Here is a 13,731-nt window from a genome sequence, read left to right on the forward strand (position 1 = left end):
TTTTCAAATAAAAATAGATCACATCTATTTTTGGACTCTGAATACAATCTACATTTCTAATTCTTGCACAGTGACTATGACTCACTGTGGATATATTTCTAAAGTCTGAGCTTCAAAAACTTGGAAGACCCTGGCCAGCTTCTCAGCTGGTGTAAATCAGCATAACTTCTCTGATCTTTGTTAAGCTGGCCTTCTGCAAGACCTCTCCTATGGTTTTAGGCATTTCTGGTTTGTGATGCTTTGATTTTCCTTTGCTTCTCACATCTTTGTAGTAGTTTCAGACTATCAATCCATGAATGCCTGAGTTGCTTGAGTATCACGGACTGGTTTGGGTTGAAAGGGACCTTTAAAGGCCACCCAGTCCAACTCCTCTGCAAGGAGCAGGGCCATCTCCAACCACATCAGGTTGCTCAGAGCCCTGGCCAACCTGGTCTTGAATGTTTCCAGGGATGGGGCATCAACCACCTCTCTGGGGAACCCGTGCCAGTGTTCTACCACCTTCATTGTAAACAAAAATTTCCTGATGTCTAATTTGAATCTGTCTCCCTCTGTTTTAAAACCAGTAGCCCTCATCATATCACAACAGGTCCTTCTGAAGAGTTTCTTCCCATCTTTCCTATTAGCCCCCTCTAGGTACTGGAAAGCCACTATCAGGTCTCCCCGGAGCCTTCTCTTCTCCAGGCTGAACAGCCCCAACTCTCTCAGCCTGTCCTCAGAGGAGAGGTGCTCCAACTCTCTGATCATCTTCATGGCCTGCTCTGGACTCACTCCAACAGGTCCATGTCCTTCTGATGTTGGGGGCTCCAGAACTGGACGCAGTACTGCAGGTGGGCTCTCACCAGAGTGGAGTAGAGGGGCAGAATCACCTCCCTTGACCTGCTGGCCATGCTATTTTTTTTGCAGCCCGGGATGCGGTTGGCCTTCTGGGATGCAAGCACACACTGGCAGCTCATGTTGAGCTTCTCATCAACCGTCGCTTCCAAGTCCTTCTCCTCAGGGCTGCTCTCAATCCGTTCTCTGCCCAGCCTGTACTTGTGCACTAGGGGCCATCTTATTTGTTACTGACTTTTTTTTTTCCCATGGGAGAATATAATGCAGGCTCTAAGCATTGCTTTGCTTTTGTATAGAATAGTTAATACGGTCAAAGCAGTCAAAATGTGCTCTGTGCAAACAAATTCCTGTAAATCACAAAGAAAGACTTACTTTGTGTCTTCATTTAGCTTTTTTTTCTACTCCTATAGTGTAGGTGTGTTTTTCCCATACACATTTCTGTCATGTGGTATCTATTTCCATATTTAAACATGTGTATTTTATTTCATATAAATGGAGTTGATGTACAAATTATTACATATAAAGTAGTCTACAGAAGACTAAATAGGAAGTTTACGATAATTGACCTGACAGTGGATTGCTGTTTCCTGTTCCTGGTTGCAAAATAAATGTCTGAGTCTGCCATGTGTTGGAGCTACAGCCAATCCTTGGCCAACAAATTTCAGTAACTCCTTCCTACGTAAAAATAATCTGTGCGAGTGTGAGCGCACATGCCGTGTGCATATTTTGGAATCAGTCCCTTTCTTTAGGCACTGATATCACATCCTGTTATGAGGAAGCAGCAACTTCGATTGTGTCTTGATGCAACAAATACATAATTTTGGAAAAATTTCGGTAACAATCATCAGTAGACTATCAGGCAACGATTCCCTAAAGGCGTGCAGCCTGGCCAGAGGATTTGAAGGTTTGGAGAAGTCCACCCTCCGTGAAGAACTCTACCCACTTTATTACATTCTCACAAGATTTTGCCTTTTCCTCTGCAATAGTAAGCTTAACTTTAATTGAAGTTTAAGTACTGCTGTTAAAAGATTGTAGTACACCTTTCTTTTATGAGTGTGCACCTCACAGACACGTTTCTGATCATCCCCTTTCATTTCTCTTCCCAGTCCTATATACAATCTTTTAATGGGCTTGTTTGTGGGGCCGGGGGGAGAGTGTCATCACATTTCTTTTTTGTCAGGTATTGTTATATAGAGAAAAGTTAATATAAGGTTTAAAGCAGATGCCTTTAAAAAGGTAACAATAAATCATTCAAAGTCTCAGTTTTCTGCACAGGCTGCTAGAAGAATAGATCTAATGGATCCACATACAACAGCTTTTCTATATTGCTTAAGTTTTCTCGTCTGGCAGGGCATTGCATCATTTGGAACAAGCCCAGTTTCGTGGGTAGACTTTCTCTGCTGAAAAGAGAGTGATTTCTGACAAGAAGTACTTTGATTGTGGGGGACTCCATGTGTATCTTCTCTCTAAGTGCTTCTTGATATATATTTTGAGATACAAAGCCTAAGAATACAGCACAGAATATGGTAATGCAGAATATAGAAAAAAGCTGTTGATTACCATTTGTATTTTTAGTTTCAGGAGAATGCCGAAAGCAAACTTCAGCAGCCATATCCAACTGTACTATTCTTCATGACAGTATGAAATAGTGAGACAATTTCACAAACTAGATTAAGAATCATAGTTTATATTGCTGCATAAAATTGCTAAAATTGTATAGAAATCTGTATTGTGGATCATAAGTTAATGTAAAAACGCCAAGCTTTTTTTTTTTTTTTCCATGTTATCTGTTTAAGCTACTGGGCAAGTTGTTACATGAATAAATGTATTTTCTTCCTCTGAAACTGTGTAATACTAAATGCTGTGTTGTTGGCATAAAATATAAGTTGATCAGACAGACAAAGATTATTATTCTGACAACAGCATACACAAGGGTATCGTTGTACATTGAATATCAGTGTGTAATATGGTATAAATCTTCGTGAGAGATTCAACTTTTATTGGCTGCACAGAAGGTGCTTTTCCTTATTAAATACGGGAGATGGTCCCAAGAGATTTTTAAAAAAATATCTTTATCCATTTTTTTATCTAGTCTCTGGGCCCTGGAAGGCTGACAGATACAGCTGGATAAGTAAGCATTTCTCCGTTGAATGCTTGACTGTAGATAGAGTCGTGCTCCAGCACTTGAGCCCCTGTTTTCCCTCAGCAGAACCCATCGGATCGCACACAATCTCCACCTTTCCCATTCCACAAATGGATGTGTGTGTGTGCCCTTTGTAAAAAAAAAAAAAAAAAAAGAAAGCCTTAGTTCTCTGAAATATTAGCAATGAAACAGTAAAATGGCAGTGGTTTTGGCTCTGCACTTCTGTTGTTTCTTGCTGTTGCTGACTATTGTTACCCTCTCACTTCAGGGCCTGGGGATGCCAACAAGCACTCTCACTTCTGGGCACTGCACAAAATGAAGGGAAAAGGGCACAAAGAAAGACACCCTCTTCTTGAATTTAAACTATATGGATTATTTTCCTGGCCAATGCAGGTATATAATCTCTTTATTGGACATAAGTAATCAGGAGATTTTAATCAACTGTCCATCAGGAGAGTTAGCCCACACTCCTAAATCGGCAAGCACATCTAAAATATACATTGTTGTACGTAGATAAGAATAGTTTTCTAAGGTGGTCATCCTAGTCCAGCTTTACAAAGAACCTTAGCAGTGCCATGCTAGTGAAGCACTTAGCTTTCTAACTGAAGTTTAAAATTAGACATTATGTGTGGGTGAACCCAGCGTAAAATGCTCTTGTAACAGAAAGCATGTGAAGTTGTTTGGCCAAGCTGACAGGAACTACTAAGGACAGCAGTATACAAACCATGACTCCTTGCTCCAGTTAATACTGAATAAAATACCAATGTGTTTACTGAAACTGGAAGAGTAGACCCATCCTGGGTAAAACCCGTAGTTACTCAACTACAGAGTGATGGTTATGCTTATATTGAGTCAGTGATCTTAAAGAGTGATTTTTTTTCATGGCATCTCACTTCCTCCACCTTTATTAGTCAGCTAATAGTTGTAATCAATTGGGAAGCCTGTGGACACAGAGGTGCACTGCATTTTGAACTAATGAAATTACAGTCCTTCATAGACTTGTATATTGCATGAAACAAGTCACTTATTTAATCTTTATTTCATCTCCCTTTCCCTGTTTGTAAATGAGTGAGGTGGATCTTTCATGTGTCTTTGCAGACACACACCCACCTCCCTCCCTCGCATACCTTATATATGCATATGTACACCCGTGCCCCATAGCATCACCATCACCACACAGAACGGGTGAGGTCACTGGGGTCAGAGGCAGAGCGCAGATCTGATTGGTGTATCTTTTCTTTAGATCAGACCAAACCAGAGCTCATTGCTAGACTTGAATTCTATTTTCCCAAAATTTCTGTTCTTCACTATGAAAAATTGTCATTTGTGGTACTTATGACCCTTTAGAACCAGTATGAAAGGAATTGTCATTAAAACTTGGATTTATGATTTTTTTTTTAAACAATTAATAGCATTTAAGTTGTCTTCTTTCTTTATCCTGGTACTTTCTGTTATAGCTTTATACCTTGATGCACTTAAAATCTTAGACTATACCAGCACTTTTTATACCAGTACCAACTATAAAATCTATGTGCATCACTTTTATAGCGTAAGTAAGGGTGGAATTATTATGGTCAAAGGACACATCATTAAGTGTTGTCTCTCTGCTACTGGTTTGTGTATTACTATGGTGAGAGAGAGTAACAACTTTAAGGACAAAATAACACCTTTTTTACCATCCATAGGAACATGAAATTGCATATATTGTTTTCAAAATTAGCTATCGCATGTAACGTTATATAGTATATAGCTAAATAATAAAAGTAAGTGCATTTTTAGGTGCTTTTCATATGAGGTCACTGCTTATGAATTTCCTGGTGTTGCTCTGAGCTTATGAAATTCTAGTGGCAATCCGTGGAACGATGACGAGCAATGTGTCAGACGCATGCACGCATACACGTGCGCTCATGGTCAATTTAAAGATCACTAAACAGAACTTGAAGGGCTAATCACATTTACAGCTCACAAAATATTTTTTCACCTGTGTAAGAATGCATATTGATGTGAGAAGAACTTTCCAATGAGGAAATGGTAAACTATTAATCTATTGGTTTAAAGTGAATATGTCTTATTCACTGCTGATTTTGATCTGCAGAAATATTAAACTATGGCAGCTGACTCAGTCTTAATTCTCACATGTACGAGAGGAAAGATGTGTTTTGGTACTTGGTTTTCACAGCCTCATTTCCCACTACTTTCTCCAGTTAGAAGTATGTATACATTTTTTAAAGAGCAGAGTTAGGAGTAGCTATAAGATGTAGTATGTTTTGGTTTCCTGTATCTGCCTCTTACTATAATAACCTTTAAACAAATGTTTGCATTTTAATAGAGTTGGGTTTATTTAGTTTTAGCTAATGTTTGTTTATTGTCTTAATTTTTCACTGGCTGTCAAACTACAAGCACGAAACAGATATTGGCATAAAGGCTGATCTCTAAGCACTGCTTTAACATTTTCCAGCTCTACTTGGTATAACTGTGTCATGAGCTGCATCACTTCACTTCTTACCACATCCTTTTCCTTCTTTTCTTTACATTTTCTTCGCTTCTTCAACCGCCCATCTTCTTCAGCCTTTAGGCAACTCCGTTTATGCCATTTCTTTGTTCTTTGCCAGTGCCTGTACGCATCAGTCCCAATGGTACGTATCAACTTTCTTGAATTCACTTAGAGTTTATTCATAGCTAGTTTCTTCTTGCGAAGTTTTATACTTCAAAATCGCAGACCAGAACTGCAACTGTTTTTTTCACGCTCCTCCACATGAACAGTAACAGTACTGAGAAAAGGCTAAACTTTGAATTTCACCTCTTTCTGGAAATTATAGCTACTGTAACCTAAAAGACTGTTTCAGTAACAGTACTGCCTTCTTGGAATTTTCATTTTCTCCTTGGATTTTTGGAAAACCACCCAAGCAGTGTTCACTCCATGCATTTGTTGTCACTGTACCCCACAGGAAGGACAGTACGGCCAGCAAAAGCCATGACAATTAAGGGGGAGCATTTCTTGAGCAAACGCTGATGCAACTGGAACACGTCAAAAATTGCATCTGGGAGGCAAAATGATCATTGAGGCTGCTCTCCTCCAGGGTGTCTGTAACTCAGAATAATAGCTCTTGAGTTATTAGCCGGTTATGTTTGGCATTCATCTTCTGAAGTTACTGCCAAAGGCATATAGGCAGAATAAAGCAGAACACCGCATTGATAAATATGTGTCATTTCCCCCTGCCTTCCTCCAGAATTGTATAAAATGGAAAGGCATAATTGGAATGTTAGTAAATATAGACCAGAATTTATTTTGGTGGGTTTTTTTTTTTCCCAGCTTGAACCTTTGTAACACCAGACTTCAACCTGGAGTGAGTGACTTTCATGTCTGATTTACAAATCTTTCAAATGAAGAGTGTAGTGTGGAAACAAAATAAATGCTTACTTGGCCATGATTTTCCAGTTATGAGAACTTATCAGATTAGGAAAAAACCAGATGAGAAAGCGAGCTGTGCCTGGAAAGGGAATGAGTTTGTCATCTCGTGAAAATGTGCGTCTTCCACTGGCCAACTGGTGGGATGGGCAGTCCCATGAGGCCCCACAGGTCTCTTCCTTTCCTCTCGTTCCCTGTGCCACTACAGTGTTTGTGGCTTTTAGCTTATTCTTCTATCTGATCTGCAAAATCAGAGCATGGGACAGCATAAAGAAAAAAAAAAGGCAGAGTTACTGTGAGAAGGAATCACATGTCTAAATTTCAGGTGGTAAAGGAATTCACAATAAAACATTACTTCCAGTTTATAATTCAGTATTCCTGGTTTTCTCTAAGGGGCAAAAGATCCAAGATGAAAATTTGATCATTCTTCTTTTGTGTCTGAGTGAGCATCTTTCTTTATGAATCACTCTGATCTGACAGGGGCATGGTTAATAGCTGGCCGATATGGACTGGAAAGCTTTTCTGCTTGTCTTCCACCACACATTAAATCACATGTGCCTTTATTTTACCCTTTTGATTATAAAGTATATTAAAACCAGAATTGAGAATGTCTTCGACTCTTTTCAATTCACAGTGCAAGATGTGATAAACTATAAACAAGAGCAATTACTAAATTATTTTGCTAATTAGAAGATGGTTTGCCAAATACGTTACCTCCCCCCCCCCCCCCCCCCCCCATTGTATTTTCCAAGAGCAATTAAGAAATGGCCATAAAGATTACTGACTACTGTTGAGGACGACTTAATGGAAAGAGCTGTGGTAGTTCAGCGGAGAAAATACGTACAAATAGAGAGCAGAAGGTAAGAACAGCCATACTGCATGAAAACAAAGGGTGTCAAGCCCATGCTCCCCAGGAATATGCCAAGGGAAGAGTAGGCATACGTATCAAGTATGCATCAAGGCTATACATTTCTGTGCCTAGAAATGCACAAGGATGTCCATGAGGACGTCGTAAGCCAAAGGCTGTATCTGTGTCCTTAATCACCCTAGAGAGCTTTTGGGTTGGGTTTTTTTTGTTTGTTTGTTTTTGTTTTTTGTTTTCTCTTACCTGAGTTTGTGAAATCACTCTGATCAGATGTAAGCTAATCCTGCAGCAATAGCTGTCCAACTGAGGTCCCACAGCAGAAAGGACTGCTTCTTTTCATTGCTTTACCCTGATACCTCATACTTTAATTTGATAGCCCTCATTTCTTGTATTACATGCTGAATAATCATTCTCTTGTCATTTTCTTTGTGGCATTAATGATTATATGGACCTTTGTCTCCTGAATTCCTGGTCAATTCTTTTCCAGATTGCAGAGTCTTGAGTTATTTAGCTGTTCCTTATGCAGTGCAACTTCAAAAGCTTAGAATTAAAACTGCGTTTTTCTAATGCTAAATGATACTTGATTTGCAGTCATTAATTTGTTGCTGTAGATTAACGTAATGTTTCATTACCAAGTAAGACAACTGCAGAGTTATGAGTATCTTGTGACAATTTCAATTGTGTATTTCTATTTTATTTTCTGGCAGTAAAATCTCAAAATATTTTTTTTTCATGCTTTTGTGACTTCATTTTCATTTCACACATGGTCACTGATGTAGAAGCGTAAGTCTTTGAGCAAGAAGTAGGAATAGATGACCTCCCAAGACCTTTTGGGAGGCAGAGCACAGAGGGTGAGATGGCTCTGATTCTCCGTCCTGTTCCCACAGCCATGCAACAGAGAATTTGCTCACAGCAACTCCAGAAGCTTTGGACTGGGGATCTGCAGGGTTAGAGAGCCAACTGTATTCAAAATTTCAGGGATGGTTCTGGGTGTCAAATGCCTGATTTTGGTGAGAAAGACCCTGACCTCCTCAGCTCGAAGACAGAAGAAAAGTAGGGTTAAGAGAAAAGGATCCTCTGTGGTGCTTCCAAATGTCCAACAGCAGTTTATCACTGGATTAGTATTTTTAAGTACCAAAATGTGCAAACTTCAGGTTTGTTGCCGTATTAGAAGTGAAATAAGTTTCAGGAGTGGAAATAATATTTAACAAAAAGAAAAACAAAAACAAAAACTTAAAACAATGGTGTCACTAAAGAACAAATTCCAATATATTTGTATATTCAGTAAAATTACTCCTGGAGTCTTTCCAAAATTACTTCTAGCTCTATGTAAATTAGGGAGATGATATATGCATATGCCCATGAATTGTTTAACTGTGTCTTTTCCTGAATAGCAGATGCACAAAGGGAATGGGACTGTTTTATAACTTAAGCTTTTAAATAATAAATAAATGGCTTACATTCTCAGTTTGAGACATCTTGATTTTTGTGTACTATGTAATACTGAAGTATACGAATATTTTTTTAAAAAATAATTATTTTTTCCCTTTTAAAAATAATACAAAACCTCAAGAATATGATAAAACATCATAGTCGACTTCTAAATACTTTGCATCTTAATATGGTTGAAGTTAAGGCAGTAAGTAATTTCTGAGTTTTTCCCTTGAGCTGCGTAGTTCTTTTCATATGTAATTATTCTCTGAGTGCATTAGATAATGCTATGGTTCCCACAGCTGTATACACATCTATAAATCATTAATGAGGCAGTTAACTGAAACAAAACTATAAAAGATTTGCATTACCCGGCAGAACCTAGCCTTAATTGACTTCCAGTTATTTACAATTAATTTTTCCATTTGGAATAATGATTGCAGGCAACTTAGGGTTTTTTTTTTTTTTATTACTCAGGAATTAGATGCTGACTATTCATCAAAAGTTTTTACAGCAGGACCCTGTCAGTGGACAGTAATGAGCTCGAGGTAATCTTATTTTTACATGCACATATACACCCCCTGCTCCCCCCCACACCGGCAGAGGAGACAGGGCTGGGAGGGGGTGCTTGCAGTAAAATGGGGACAGGAGTCAGTGCTAACTTTTTTTTTTTAAATCACATACCTAAGTTTAACAACAATTAATTTCCTTTCTTTATAGCACCCAGCTGAAAGGCAACACAATGAATAGAGCCAGCTACAGTTCTAGACAGAATAAACTGCGTGCGTGAAGGGTGAGTAAATGTTTATTTCTATCTTTATATCTTACAAGACCGTAAGATAGAAATCAAGGAATAAATGATGTAAAGGCTGTCAAGTAAATATCAATCATCCATTACACTATTTTAAAAATTACTTTTATAGAAATATAGGGCACAAAGTAAATCCTCATTAACTTGTCACTGTTTGAGTAAGCCGTAGAACTGTGCATCAGACTCTGGACGTACACAACTAAAAGATCTGCTCTCTCTGCCGTACAAGCATAACTCTCGTTGACACTAACGGGCTGTGGATGTGCTCATCAGGAAGGGATGCCACATTCAAATTCCTAATAAAACTTAAGTCATTTGCAGCAGCTGATGTCATCTTCATTATCTTTCAATCTTCAGTTTTCAAAATGCCCAAGCAGATAGATCCCATCAGTAGTAACTCCTGGTCAGTTCTCGGTTTCTAAATCACAGCTACAAAATAAGTAAAATCTTATGTATTGGGGTGCACTATACTGGAACCACTATCACTAGAAACCAGTCCTTCCCCGAGACCGAGCAAATGATACCTTTATTTCCCCTTGCTACCCTTACTGGGCACAAGATCATAAAATAAATGTTTGGGTTTATGTCGTTCTCCTCCCCTCAGATACAGCTGTCATGCTGAGGAAGTAAAACTGCCTGGTTTTTCTTCTTGTTTGAAAATAAATAATTTTTTTTTGTTCTTTGACTTACATTTAAGACTGTTTCTTTCCTTTCATTAAAATTTGCTGGGTAGGCTGCCTCAAGCGAGGAACTGAAATCCAAACCAGTGTGGTGAACACAGAAAAGGGCAGTTGCACTGAGCATTAGGAGCTTTACTTCTTAAGTTTACTTCTTAAGACTAAAAGACTGCTAAATATGGGAGAGCTTAATTCTGAGTGATGGTAAGGGTAACGCCTGCCTTCTGCGCCTTATCAATAGGTGCCAGCGAAATGCCGCTATAATTGATCTAGAAAATGTGGGCCCCATGACAATCACACATGTGTAACCTTGAAAATCTTGAAATCTAGTGCTGAAGTTATTTTTTTCCACGTTGTGTTCTGCTGGATTGTGTCACAATGTGTAATGTAAAGTAACGTGACAAGACTAAACATGGGTCATTCAGTCTGTTGGCAACGCAGAGCTTGGCAAATTGGTCCTCCCTCTTCACCAGCCCATGAACTTCACAGATACTTACCTTATTCATGCTACACTAGCTGCCGCATTACTTCAGCTGGAAAAGCCCCTGTGATGTGTGAAATCTGAGAGGCTTTTCTGTCTGAGATTGGGCTGGTACCAGATAAACAAACAGCATTATTATTTTCATAAAGGTATCGCATCCTGTCAACGCCTAACATTGGCAATTGCATTTCAGATAATTGCGTACTTGACAAATTGTATAGCATAATTTAGACTCTCTTTTTACTGTGTTCATGAACCTTCTTACTGGGCTTGATTTCCTGGAGCGGGGAAGGGTCTTTTATTCTTTTTGTAAACTCAGAGCTCCGGTAACTTTTTATGCATATAGATTATATTGCTGACATCGATATTTTTTTTTCACTGGGTGCAATTATTTTAATAATTCAAAAACTGAGAAATCCACCACATTCCAGAGAGTATTAAACTGATCCACCCCTTCTTTCTTCCACAGATTCTGAACAGAATCTGTTCTGCCCGTCTTCAAAACAGTGAAAAAAAAATACTGTGGCTTTGGAGTTTCTTCAGGGCTTGCTTTGAAGAAGCCAAAAATAATTGCAGTGAAAACAGAACTTTCATTTGGTGAAAATTTCTGTTTATTTGAAAAACTATTAACTATCAGAAATATGCAATTTACTTACCAGCTCTGTTATAAATCAAGATTCTTAGTCCTGCAGTGTTTCTCATCACAACAGCAGACGTCTCATTTTCTGTGACTCCTTGCAGTATTATGAGCGTGGCCTGGTTTTGATTTGGTTTCAGAGCCAGTGTCTGTGAATCAGGTCTGTGAATTAAACACAACTGCTTTTTCCTTTTATTTTCTTTTTTTCTCCAAGTCAGTATGAGCTGAACATAATAAATATTAGAAGAAATAAAGAATTACAATCGAGGTGTGAGTCATTCATTTTTTTCCTTGGAATGAAATCTCAGTATTAAACTACCAGGAAAAAGTCATGAAAGGAATCAGTGATTTTTCCACTACTTTGCACATTGTAGAGTCATTTCAACATGTGTAATATAGGTGCCAAACGCTAATAAATCAGCTGTCAAATGCTATCAAATACTTACTTTGCACAGGTGTAAATGATCACATAAAATGCAAAGCACTGAGCTGACACCAAAAATCTCTCAGTACTATTTCTGTCTTCACTAGTTTTATAGAACTATTAAAAAAAGTCCAATAGGGAGTTACTCCTCGTTATTTAAGTCACAAGCTTTTTTTGGTCTGTTTTGTTACTTTTCAGGATTTGGTTCCCCTCTTCTCCCCCTCCCCCAAGGGGAGAATGCAACAGTTTGTATGGAATTGCTTTGGACTGGTCTACCAAGAAAAATATTATGTTTCATCATAATGGTACGAATGATAAAGCATTTTTCCTGCCAAAACATCTCTGTAAGTGCCCCAGCATCATCAACTGATGGCAGCACAGCTCTGGGAATAAACACACTTCCAGCTAATGGCAGGAATCATCGGGGAAACACGAAACAGGTATTTCTTCCCGATACCAAATGAAACATATGATTAACGTTAAATGCCAAATCCTACTGGCACTGGAGTGAATTAAAGTTTATTTTTCATTCCTGTTTATTCTTTCATCTCTTTTTAGCTAATTCATCTTGTTTCATTTAATGCCAATGGCCACAGTGGTGGAAGGAGGGGACAATTCCTTTTAGGCATGTGGCCTTTTGGTAATAAGATTAAAGCTCCAGGCAAAGCCCAGATCCTAAAAGGAGAACTATGGAGGCACTCCATGGCTGTATTCAACCCTCCAGAGGTGGGGGTCAATGTGCTGTGACCCCAGGCACCTCTTTGCCTGCCCAGGTGCCGTGTGTCCGTGTGTGTGGCAGTGTGACACGCCACTGCTCCAGGCAGGATGCTTCTGTACGGCTGCATCCCTTGAAAGCATTCTTAATAACCTTAATTTAAGATGTATTGTATTGCGATGTTTATTATGAAGGAATTATGATGCAAACTTTATAATGATGAAACCGTGTCTTCACCTAGCAATTCAAAATTATTAAGTTTCTATCCATTGTCTTATTTCAGACTTTCTTGTGAAAAAAAATAACTGTCTTGCTGTTGGCTGACTGAAGCACACAATGATTAATTAGAGCTTGGCCAATTTTGTATAGTTCAATATGAACTTACCATTTCTCCGGCTGTTTGATCTCCACCACCCCTCTGACTGGCCAAAACTTACTCCAGAACACTGAGCCCCTGCTGTTACCAAGGAGCTGCAGGTAGGTCTGTGGCCTAACCCAGCTGAGACTGGTTGGGAAGATCATGACCCCTTAAAGAGAAAAGGCTGTCCCAGCTGTGCTGGCATCGGGGTAGATCGCCCTTAGAGCCAAGATCAAAAAAGCACTGCATACATTTTTTTGAACATGCAAAGCTACATGTCCTTTTAAAAAGTTTAAATATTATAAAAGATCCAATTTGTTAAGTATCAGTTATAATCAAAGCGTTTTAATATGTGGTGCTGTATTTACGTTGATAATTTTGGATTATATCAACAGACTCACATAATGAAGACACAGTAAAATCACATTGTATTTCTAACTGGAACGCAGAATAATGGGAGTTCTTTATTTTAAAAAATGAGCTCCAGAAAAAGAATTCGATTACCACACTCCAACGTTTATGCAAAGGATGCTCTGTTAAAGTGCCAGTGTCAGCTGGCCAAGAGAAGCAGAAATGGGATGGCTGTCTGTTGAAAAGGGAGCAAGCGGCAGCAGTTGTGCTGTGCTGACACCGAATTGGCTCACTTCAACTGATTTCTTTGATGAACAAATATAAAACTGTAGTAATTCATAATTCATCTACAAATTAATCATTTAAAAAAATACTTGGGTTTTTTTTTCTCCCCTTCTATCCCAGCTTCAAAACATCAAAGACACCTTTATTTGTAGACAGAACTAAAAAGTAAAAATATTTATTAACAGTGATTTTACAAGTACCTAAACATCTGCAGGATGTATAACAAATGATGACAGCACATGACTTGGCTTTAAAAAAAAAAAAAAAAATCAATCAAAACCAAACCACCTCTGTAAATTCCTTTCCATCTCCT

The sequence above is a fragment of the Chlamydotis macqueenii genome, chromosome 11 (assembly GCF_036417535.1).
Source record: "Chlamydotis macqueenii isolate bChlMac1 chromosome 11, bChlMac1.mat, whole genome shotgun sequence".
Classification (NCBI taxonomy): domain Eukaryota; kingdom Metazoa; phylum Chordata; class Aves; order Otidiformes; family Otididae; genus Chlamydotis; species Chlamydotis macqueenii.